Here is a 12,857-nt window from a genome sequence, read left to right on the forward strand (position 1 = left end):
TTAGAGAGAATAAATAATTAGCAATTATTCATGCGTAAATAGCTTCCTCATTGCCTTGGTTGTGAGAGAATTAGCCGCTCATCATGTTGGAAAACCTCTCAAAGAATTTCATTGATGCTCAAAAATGGTTTACAAATGATGAGAATATGAGAAATACAATAAGACCGGGTTTGTAACAGTTATAAGTGTTACAAACCAGCTGTTACAGAAAACAACAGACAGAAAGTGTTGTAAACACTGTGCTGCGACCCTCGCCTCTGTGTCGCTGACACTGTTAAAAAACGACTGTCTATGCAGGTCCGTTCTTCGTGTTCTTCATGTTCATCAGCAGCAGCATCAACAGCAGAAACCGAGTTTGGGAAAACTCGAATTTCTTCTTCTCTGGCTCTCCTCAGCCCCCCAGACTCTCGACACCACTTCTCTATGATCCCATCCACCTATTTATACTCCTTAGACTCATTTAATCACGCCATGATTCTCAATATTCTTCATTGAACTCGGGCAGTAAAGAAAATATTTTGGGAATATTTTCTTCCCTGATTTAGCTTCTCACGCGTTTCTACAGCTGCAAAATCTCCTCATTTATCTTTTCAAGGTTCAAAGTGTTGTTAGAGTCATCATACATGAGCAGAACACGTTTAAATTCTCCAAAACTCATGTAATCCCGTGAACTGTCCCTCTCATGCACGTGCTGCCCTGATTTCTTCTCACGGATTTTTCAGCCAAATTTGATAGACCAAAACACTTGTAATAGCTTTGTATTGTCCCAGGAACAATCCCATAAATTTTCAGCCATTTAGTCTCCCCTATAACACCTCCAAATCCTTGATTGAAATCTGACAGTGAATAAAAATATTTTCCCACCAATATTCAGTTCAAACGAAGGGGATGAAGGTGCCCCTTAACCAGCTGCTTGGGTGCCAATAACAAATGGGTGCTGTGGACAAATTTGGGCTACATATTTCCCTGGGTGCTGAAGATGAATTTGGGCTACACATAACCATGGGTGCCCCTTATCCAAATCTGGGATCCGTATAGCAAATGTTCTCCGGAGGTGTCCCGAGCAACTCTTCGAGCCGAATTTTCCAACAATGTTTATTTCCAAAAAATACCTATAAACACACAAAACACCATAATAAGTACGACATCGAGTACTAACAATATGAAATATTGAGGACAAATTAGACACATAAATGCGTCTTTCACCTAACTCTTAATTCAATCCGCAATTAGCAAATAAAAATCAGCGAGCCCGATTGAATATAAGAGGAGTTACTTGAACGGTACGAAAGACCAATGTTCAAGTGTCAATCAATGTAAATCAACAACCAAAGGTTGGATATTCTAATTGATTGATTTTAACGCACAACCTGTGATATTTCAATTATATAACAAAATATAATGCGGAAAATAAATAACACAGACACCAGAATTTTGTTAACGAGGAAACTGCAAATGCAGAAAAACCCCGGGACCTAGTCCAGATTGAACACCACACTGTATTAAGCCGCTACAGACACTAGCCTACTACCAATTAACTTCGGACTGGATTGTAGTTGAACCCTAATCAATCTCACACTGGTTCAAGGTACAGTTGCGGCCCTTACGTCTCTGATCCCAGCAAGATACTACGCACTTAATTCCCTTAGCTAATCTCACCCACAACCAAGAGTTGTTATGACCCAAAGTTGAAGACTTGATAAACAAATCCGTCTCACACAGAAAAGTATATAGGATTGAATAAATCTGTCTCCCACAGAAATACCCAAGAGTTTTTTGTTCCTTCTTTTGATAAATCAAGGTGAACATGAACCAATTGATAAACCGGTCTTATATTTCGGAAGAACATCTTAGTATTATCAATCACCTCACAATAATCTTAATCGACTAGCGAAACAAGATATTGTGGAATCACAAACGATGATACGAAAGATATTGTGACTACTTTTTATCTTTCCCATCGAAGATATAAAATCTCAAGACAATTTTACAATTGTACTCGTACGATAGAAACAACAAGATCAGATCACACAACTACAAGAGAAGTAGTTTCGTTCTGGCTTCACAATCCCAATGAAGTCTTTTAGTCGTTAACCTACAGGGTCTCGAGAAGAAACCTAAGGTTAAAGGAGAATCGACTCTAGCAATACAACTAGTATCACACGGGAGGTGTTGGGATTAGGTTTCACAGTTGTTAGAGTTCTCCTTTATATAGTTCTCAAATCATGGTTTGCAATCTAAGTTACCTTGGTAACAAAGCATTCAATTTTCGCCGTTAGATGAAAAACCTGATTCAACCAAGCTAATATCTTTCAACCGTTAGATCGAACTTAGCTTGTTACACACAAATGAAATGTACCCTCATTTAGGTTTATGTAACCGTACCTAAACGTGTACACCATGTTGGTTCACAAATAGTGAACCGAGGTTAGCCATATGTTTACTCTCATATTAACCTTATTCATCTTAACCATAACTAGTTAAAATGACTTCAAATGAAACTAGTTAATAAGTTGTTAAATTGCATAGAAGACACAATCGAAACAAAATCGGTTTGATTCACTTGAATCAATCATGAACATTATAGCCACGGTTTGCAAAGATTGCATTCCTTATGATTTAAATGTTTAAGTTCACAAACAGACCGATTTGATAAAATAACCAGCTTAAGTATGCGTATGGGTATGCGTACTTAAGCAACCGGATTTTGAGTTTGTTAAGTTTCCAAACTCAACATAAATTTTCGGTTTGAAAACTTCCGCCAGTATGCGTACGGGTACGCATACTTAAGGTGACTAGTTTAGGAGTTTGTAATTCCCAAACCAGCAGATATTTTTGGTTCGAAAACTCCCTCCAGTATGCGTACGGGTATGCATACTTAAGGTGACTAGTTTAATAGTTTGTAATTCCCAAACCCAGTAGAAATTTTCGGTTCGAAAACTTCTACCAGTATGCGTACAGGTATGCATACTTATCTTGTCTCCTTCACCAATTTGGTATACACACATATGCATACACTTGGCTCCCGGTTTATGGATTTATACACTAATGAGCAAACACACTATATATGCTTATATCCAAATATTGTTACATTATAAACTCTACATTCCAATCATTGAAACATTCTTAGAGGATGACAATAGCCATTTTCACACACTATTAGCATCAAAGCAATTTTCAAATTATTGGAATGTCAACATGAATTTCGTCAAGAGTAAAAATGAACATGGCTAAAGCGAAAGCTTGCCAACACATATTTAGAGAAATATGTAAGCGAGATATACTCAGCTCGAAATCTCAAATGTGTATAGTTGAAAACTACATCGTAAATACGACTTATGTCTCAATATAGGAGATATAGTAGAAATAGACTTTCCTAGTGATAGTTGAGTTTAAGTCTCCACATACCTTTTTGTCGATGAAGTTCCACAAGCTCCCCTTAGTAGTTCCTTCGTCTTCAAATGATGAACGCCGAGAAATCTAAGCTCAACTACACTATCAATGTCCTAGTCCGAGACATCTATAAATAGGCTAGAAATCAAGACTTATAGTTTTGATCACTAACATTGACAAACATGTTTGAGATAGCAATGCATGCGAGTTCGACCGAGCAATGCTCTAACACTCATATCACGTTATTTGAAAAGAGTTGTTGCCGAACAGATTTGTTGTTCCTTTACTGTTTGGAATACGAACCAAAGGAATTGTTCCAAGTGCGTTACTTATTACAAGTTGGAGGCGCAGGGATACTGAGGGAACTAGGTGAACTGTAGGTTTAGTTGCTTGGTCTCAACTATACGAAGTTGGTTTGATTTTGTATAACGGCTTAATTATGAGAGTATTCAATTCTGGACAAGGTCCCGGGGTTTTTCTGCATTTGCGGTTTCCTTATTAACCAAAATCTTGTTGTGTCATTTACTTTTTTTTTCCGGAAATTATAATTATCTTTATTATAATTTAAATTAAATTACACAAACGTTAATCCCTAATTACTTGATAGCAATCTTATAGTGTTTGGTTAAGTCCGAACCTATTATCAAGTAATCATACTTCATTGTTGTATTGTATCGATCTTGTATCCATAGTTAATCACGCAAGTTATCTTGTTGTCGTATTGTCTCGTATCCATAGACGATCACACGAAGTGTGAACCGATTCGTTGTATCGTCTCGACTCAGTCCATAGACAATCACTTTAGGAGAAAGGACTTATAGGTGGAAAAGTTTTAGATTGAGGTATACTTGGGTACCCTCGTCTTTTCAATTGGTATCAGAGCAGGCAAACAATAAAGGATCTAATAATTTGTGCTTGGTGCGATCCGTCCTATAAGAAATGAACTCGAGTTCTCATGAATCGACTTCAATTAACGTACCACCAAGATTTGACGGAACAAACTATCTATGGTGGAAATCTGCTATGAGATATTTTCTTCAATCACGAGATTTTAATACATGGCTATTAGTCGTCGATGGTTATAATCGCCCGAAATTAGAAAATTCGGAAACTGAGTTTAAACACTTAGTGGATTATTCAAACGAAGAAAAGGCTTTTGCTAAGCAGAATTCAGATGGTTTGAATGCAATTGTACATGCTGTTAGTCATGATCTACAACATCATGTATCAACATGTCAAACTTCGAAAGAAGCTTGGGATAATCTTCAGATCATATTCGAAAGAAACACATCAGAGAAAGAATCTAGACTTCAAACTCTTACTTCCGATTGGTAAAACCTTTGAACGGATGACAACGACACTTTTGAAGATTTTCATATTAAACTCTCTGAGATAATTAATGCTTCTTTCTCACTTGGAAAAACTATTTCTGAAAAGGATATAATATGCAAAATTCTCAGATTGTTGCCATCTAGATACGAATCTAAGAAGCATGCAATCATAGAAGCAAATGATCTTTCAACACTCTCACGAAGCACACTCGTTGGAAAGTTAAAGATCTTTGATCATGAATCACAGTCTATTCAAAGTAAAGGAATTGCTTTCAAAGCTGTAAAAATTCCAAAAGCTCCAATGGAGAAGAATGTACATATGAATGATTCAGATGAACAGACTGCAGAAATTTCTGATGATGAAATTGAACAATCATTATCATTGATCACTAGACAGTTTCGAGATCTCTTGAAGAAAAGAAATAAGAGATTCATAAAAGATACTTATCGATATTCTCGTCCACATAATCGTGTTCCTGTCAAGAAAGATCAGGAAAAAGATGATGAATATCAGCCTCAGTTCTTTAAGTGTAAAGGGTTAATTTGGTCATATGGCTAAAGACTGTCCCAATCTTAAGAAATACACTGGAAGCAAGGCACTGGTTGTAACTCTTGATGAGTCCTCTGATTCATATAACTCTGAAGAAGAGGAAACAACTAGTATTGCATCAGTTGTCAATCTTATTCCTTCCTCCTCCGTTAGTGATTTAACCATTTTAAAAATGAACATGTCTTCCGATATTATTAAATCATCTAATGATAAAGGGAAAAATAAGACAAGATGCAAAAACTGTCTCAAAAACAGAATTGCTAAAAGTTGCAAAGGCAACCGAAGTCAATCTCAAGATACTTCGTTAGTTCGAGGTAACAAAAAGGGACTCTTTCATACAATACTAGATCCAGAACACTCTGGTTGTTCAAAATTCCATAATGAGAGAAAATCTCATATTAATACCACCTGGTCGGTATTAGCATTCTTTCCTCACCTAGTGTGCCAAATGTAGTGAGGAAGAAGAAAGATCAAGGCACTTACGTGTAGATTATGGGAATAAAATCTAGTAATTGAAAATATTTGAGATATTCGTATTTATAGGAATATTATGTTTTCGGAAGTATGAAAATTATAAAAAGATCCTTCTCTTTCTTTGGTCATCCCTTGTCCGAACTATGAGTCTGGATCCAATGTCTTCTCTTGATAAGATGCTAGATCAGAAAGATCACTTTAAGAATAAGTCTGCATCTTCTCTTGATATAGAGAAATCAAAGAGAAAAATCAAAAAGAGAGATTAGCTTAGAAAGAAGGAAATAGAGAATATGTTGAATAAAGATCAGTGTATTAAAGCATTGACACACTTCTGTGTTCAATCAAAGACATAATCACATGTTCTTGCAGAATCCTTCACGAAAATTTCTCAACTGCAAGAAATTATGGTGAAACAACAAGGTTATCTACTTGAAGAATTTCACAAGCTGAAGACTGAAAGTAATAATCTACCTTCCTCTAGCATTGAGATGAAGGATAATCCAGGAAAATAGACATCAGTTTTTGATTTCTTTCAATAATTGTATAAGGTCTATTTTGAATCTATCTGTTATTTATGAATAAAATTATTATTTTATAAATTTTCTTGTGATAGTTTTTCGATTACATAGTTTGTGCTTGGATGCTTTATATTGTTTCTATGAATGTTTGATTTCGGTTTTCATAACCTTAATATTTGATCTCATATTGTGTGAACCATTATGGTTTGGGTGACTTTTTGATTTGGCGGGATTGAGTTCTATCCCATGTTGGTAGGCTTTATCAAAGGATCATAAGGGGTTCCGATTGAAACTAATATGTAAAAAAGTCATAATATGTTGAATTGTTTTTGGTTTAGCATAAAAGCATATGTGTTTTGGGGTTTCAACTTTTGCATCGCATTAGTTAAAACCGATTTTCAACCTTTCTCTGGTAAAGGTTGCTCTTTGTTGTTGTTCTTTTGTTTTGGCGGGAGGATGACAACATAACGGGGGAGAGTTCTACGTGAACTTGCGCTTAATGATATATCTTTATGGGGTGAAGAGGATGCGGAACTTGAGGTAACTAATTTTTTAGTTAATCGTTTTCCTGTTCAATAAAAGACTGATTTTATTGCACATATTTTGCTTTTGCTTAACAAAATTTCGGTACAATTGATGTTTATTCCATTATTTGTTTATGGATGTGTGTGTGTGATTCAATTGTTTCCGGTTAAGAAATACTATTATTATCTTTCCTTATTGTTTGATATCAATTGTTTAGGCTTACAAAATTTTGGTGCAATTGTGGTGCTTTAATGTCTATGTTTGTTTCAATTGCTTCCGGTTAAGATAAATAATTATGCAAGTTAATTTATTTTATTTGTATGAATTGTTTATGGCTTAACAAAAAGGTTTTCGGGATCAATTGTTTAGTCCAATTCGATTCCGGATAAGAGAAACTAATTTATTTTTTATCTTAGTTAGACTTATCAAAGTGAAGGATTCGGTTATTCAAGTCTAATCGAATGCCTTAACAAGAAATACTAGTTAACTAACCTAGTACTTGTCTTGTTTAAAGTGAAAGGTCTAAGTTATTATTTGAATAATTAGAACCTGATGAGAAAAATAAATTTAATTCTGATCTTTATTTTGGTCTTATCAAACAAGCGATTGTATTTGTACAATCGGTTTAGCAAAAGAATTAAGGTGCTTAGTCAGTTTATGATTTGCTAAACTATTAGGGAAAATTGCTTCGAGCAATTGTTTCCTTGATAACATATAAAAAAAAATTACTTTGTAGTTTCAGTTTTGATATTGGTTATCTAAAATGGTGTGTGGAACCCTCGTGCTTAACTCTTATATGTTTTGCAAGTCTTTTAAGATTTATAAGATCCTTTCGGTTTGTCCTTTATTTGCTCATACCTTTGTCATTTTGTGACAAAAATAGGGAGAAATATATGGAGTAAACAAGTGATTTGGTATCACTAAGGAAAGGACAATGGTGCTTAAACGTTATATCTAACGAAAGAGTAAATCATAGACTAAGGGGGAGTAACATATCATATTGATACTTGTGGTTATCTCAACTACAAAGGGAATAACAAAGACGTGCAGATTGAAAATCTACATATCTTACCTTTAGGGGGAGTATTAGATTTGTTATTATAATGTCAACAACGACATTTAAGGATTGAATTTATGCAGGTTATTGTGCTTTTGAAATTTGGAATCAAGAGTATGTATAATGAATTCTTGTAATTTGTTTATCCATATGATGTAAGAGTTTTATCACTAAAATTGACAAAGGGGGAGATTGTTAGAGCATTGCTCGGTTGAACCCACCAAGCATTGGTATGTCAAGTTTGTTTGTCATATTTTAGTGAACCAAAACTCATTTAAAGAGTCGCTTAATTATATGCTAGAGTCAACTTCGTATAGGTTAGCTAGAAAGTTACTAGGATATGAAACTTACAAGTATTACGTGAAGACTTGAAGAATGTGAAGAACTAAAGAGCTACATCGACGACATCATCCTTCCTCTTGAGGTTAGTAATATTTGACTTGAAATGTTTCATTCCTAACGTATATTTCAAGTCATGCATATTGAATACATAACTGCGAAGCTGTGAATGATTACACTCTAGTTAGACATAGTATTAAGGAATTATAATACGAAGTATAACGTCTATCTTTTGAAATTCGTATATAAGACATCGACATAATCGAATGAATGCTATTGTAATTATGTATTGGTATGGGTGAAGATTTCGTCCTAGGAAACAATGTTTTACATTCGTTTAAAGGAAGTAAATTCATGAACTTGTTTTGTGAATCGAAAGAGAAATCGCTACGCTTATTGGTATGATTATTCATTGCAAATCTTTGGATTACCAATATGTGTGTTTAGTATAACCACTCATAATTTGTTTATGTATCTTGGAAAAACTATTTACAATGCCTGACTTTTGTATTGGTATGACCTTTATTAGTGAAACTGATCTTAAGTAATTACCTGAGATGGTATGATCGATATTTTGTAATTGGTATGACCAACTCCAGACATTGGGTAACCGATCATAGTAAGAGGTGCAACCGATCACAAGTATGTGGGATCGATCCTTGTAAGAGGTACAACATGTTTTAGTAATTGGTAACCGATCCTATGATTTGTGCAACCGATCACAAGTAAAATACCATAATAATGTGGTAATCGATCCTAGTACCTATTCAACCAATTTTTGGAAAAACTAGTGTGACCGATCCTAGTATCCACATGGAGGTAGAACCGAAACTTTGTGTTTTGGTAGAACCGTGAAACCCATAAATGATGATTTGATAGGATAATCAATCACATAGTTCTTGGAAGTCAGATGAACCAATTGTAAACTCATTTGGAAGTGTGGTAAATCGGTTCCAAGTTTGTAAATATGAAAAAGGATTTACAAAGTAAAGATGTCGAAATACTTTGAACATGTGCAGTAATTCTTATCTTTTATTGTTCAAAGATATTCCTTAATAACTAAAGGAGAATCCCAGATCGAAATAAATTCAGAATCTTTTAATTAAGGTTTTTAGTTTTTATATGCTTTTAATTTCCAGCAATTAAATACATGTCTTTAGAAAATAAAAATTAGTAATGTGCATTTACTAATTGGAGATTTTCTACTGAGATTTCGATCAATATTTGGACAGTACATTTCCAGGAATTATGAAAACCGATTTTGGCTTTATTGCATATCTTTGAGAATATTCGGTTTTGGAAATTCTTTGGTGTCCAAACTTGATTGGTCTATAAATACTGAAGTTTGCATTTTGAGCAAATTAATCTTCAGAGCCAGAAAAACTACCTAGTTGTGTTGTTACTGGTGGAGTCGTCTATTCGGAGAGGAAAGTACCCTAGATAATTAGGCGAAATCTCTTACGACCGCTCGTTTTAAATACTTGTTTGAGATTGAGAATCTCTACGAGTACCGTTGGTGGGAAACTAGATAATTGCAGTATTATTAGTTTTCGATTTTATTTGATTGATTAAAGGTTGTTGAACTTTGATTGCGCCTAGTTTGTTTATGCCTGAGAATCTTCTCTTCTGATATAAGATTCACTCAAACTAGATAGAAGTATCGACGGGTATCTTTAGACTGTTTGTAGATCTAAAGACGTCTTGTGATAATCCAACGTTAACAGACTCCGTTCCGTGCGTGATTGATCACAAGAGATTTAAGTTGTTTGTGTGCAGGTGTTTATTGAAGAACTAAGAAGATTTGAAGACAAAGAAGATATTTGGGTTCATAATCTTTGGTGTGCACAAAACTTGATCGGCTGGAGGGATTCAATTATAATCGGTTTATCTTTTTGATAACCTTGATTGATTAGTTATGTAGATCGGCATCAATATGTTGTCTTTGTGACTAAGAGTATTGATTGCAAAATCTAAACCCAACTACTTTGGCAGTTGTAGTTTTAGATAGATCTCGGACCCGACAAAGGAGTTTATTAGTTAAACAGGAAGAGCCTTTGTCAAACTCATATCACGTTGTTTGAAAAGAGTTGTTACCGAACAGATTTGTTTTTCCTTTACTATTTGGAATACGAACCAAAGGAATTGTTCCAAGTGCGTGACTTATTACAAGTTGGAGGCGCAGGGATACCGAGGGAACTAGGTGAACTATAGGTTTAGTTGCTTGGTCTCAACTATACGAAATTGGTTTGATTTTGTATAGAGGCTTAATTATGAGAGTATTCAATTCTGGACAAGGTCCTGGGGTTTTTCTGCATTTGCGGTTTCCTCGTTAACAAAGTCTTGATGTGTCATTTACTATTATTTTCCGCAATTATAATTGTCTTTATTATAATTTAAAGTAAATTACACAAACTTTAATTCCTAATTACTTGATAGCAATCCTATAGTGTTTGGTTAAGTCCGAACCTATTATCAAGTAATCATACTTCGTTGTTGTATTGTCTCGATCTTGTATCCATGGTCAATCACGCAAGTTATCTTGTTGTCGTATTGTCTCGATCTTGTATCCATAGATGATCACATGAAGTGTGAACTGATTCGTTGTATTGTATCGACTCAGTCCATAGACAATCACTTTCGGAGAAAGGACTTATAGGTGGAAAAGTTTTAGATTGAGGTATATTTGGGTACCCTCGTATTTTCACTATCGTCAATGGTACCGAAGAAGAATAAACCATCAACGAACATAAGATGAGATATTGATGAGGCCCACCTGTTAACTCTATGCCATTGTAGATGCAGTTTGCTTCCATTTTTCTTACCAACCATGATAACCGTTGAGCGCAAAGAATGAAAAGGTAAGGTGAGAGAGGACATCCCTGTCTTATCCCTCTCCCACTCGCAAAGTGACCCTCAGTGGCACCATTTACTATGATAGAGAAAGTAGTTGTTGTTACACAATTCATGATAAGATTGTAAGTGTCACCATTTATGCCATAAGCTCTAAGATACTGACATAAGAAAGCCCAAGAGACTTTATCATAAGCTTTACTTATATCAATTTAAAGTGCAAAAGCACCTAGGACAGAATTTGATGGACTCATAGAAGGAATTAGTTCCCTGGCCGTTAAAATGTTATCAAGAATTAATCTTCTCGGCAAAAAAGGCATACTGAGATCTATCAACAAGATTATCAAGCATAGGCTTTAGTCTTTGGGCAGTGATTTTGACCACAATCTTATAAATAATATTACATAATGTGATGGGTTTATACTCAACAGGTCTCAAGGGATTTTTAACTTAAGGTATGAGGACTAAATTCATATGATTCAGACCACTTGTGATACTAGAAGAGGAAAAACAGTGTTTAACAAGAGAAATTACCTCAGTTCCAACTTTGTCCCAGCATTTTTTGTAAAATATAGGAGGCATACCATCCGGTCCCGACGATTTGAGTGATCCCATACTCTTAAGAACTTTCCATATTTCTTTCCGAGTTGGAATTTAATTTAAGGCTTTGTTGTCATTTTCATTAATCTTGTGGTCAGAACTTAAGTTGATAGCAACCATGTGGTCTTGAGAGTCCTTCTTGAAATTGTTGGAGAAATGATGTATGAGAGCATCTTCGAAATATTATCATGACCGGAGACCTAATTGTTGTTATTGTCTGGACCGAACAAAAAATCTTGTTTGGACCGACTCATACGGTGAGTAGTTACTGCTCCAAATTAAATTAGTTAGGCCTAATTTGGCCCAAAATGGCTACTCTAAAACATACAACTATTTCAAGTTCTTCTACTCCTCTTAAAGTAGTATTGGATGGTGAAGATTATACGATGCATTTTTCACCGTCCTAGTTTATTTATTTTTTCTTTTTTAATGCATATTTCTTAAGAATTACATAGCAGGCAAGCAAGCAAGCAACAAGCTGCGCCGCAAGCCCTTTTTGAATCGCAAAACGTATCCTTTTAAAAACAAATTCTCTCGAACCAGAGATCATGACATTACTGTGCATGACTTTCTGGACTCTCTTGAGAATTCCAACCACCTCTGGAGTCAAGTAACCAAAAGTATCAAAAGTAAATGGGATAAAAACATGTCCATTATAAATACATGCTTTCTCATGCTTCCCTATCTTACCTGAGGCATCCCTCAGTGATTCTTGTCCAACTGTAAATGTGTCATGTACAATGCCTACTAACGGAGAAACCCCATTGAGGTCAACACATGTGTGTTTTGCATTAGCCCACCCAAAAATAAGAATGTCTGCTGGCATGAGTGTTGAGCTCCCCTCCAGTGGGTCTGTCAAAAAGTTGACAACCGCTTCTTTCTTTGCTGAAATACCAGCTCTCCATAATATATCATATAAAGTATCTATCACATGATCATGTCTATATTTAAACCCAGGATCTACCTTACAATGAACTGCATGTTCCCCATACGTGTCTAAGCATCCCGTGATACAAGCAGGACATCGTGAATCCGAAGGGTATAGAAGAATCATTAACCTGTATTTTAGAATGGACCGATACTCCAAGGGTGACATCTTCTTCTCGATCAGAATAGCGAGAAGGAAGTCCTGGGCATGCGCTGCTTGCAGGCAACCAAAGACCGCTTTCTGTCTGTCCCGGTAACTCGTAAACTCTATCCATGTTTTTAACCACTTTACC

Source organism: Papaver somniferum, chromosome 1 (assembly GCF_003573695.1).
Source record: "Papaver somniferum cultivar HN1 chromosome 1, ASM357369v1, whole genome shotgun sequence".
Classification (NCBI taxonomy): domain Eukaryota; kingdom Viridiplantae; phylum Streptophyta; class Magnoliopsida; order Ranunculales; family Papaveraceae; genus Papaver; species Papaver somniferum.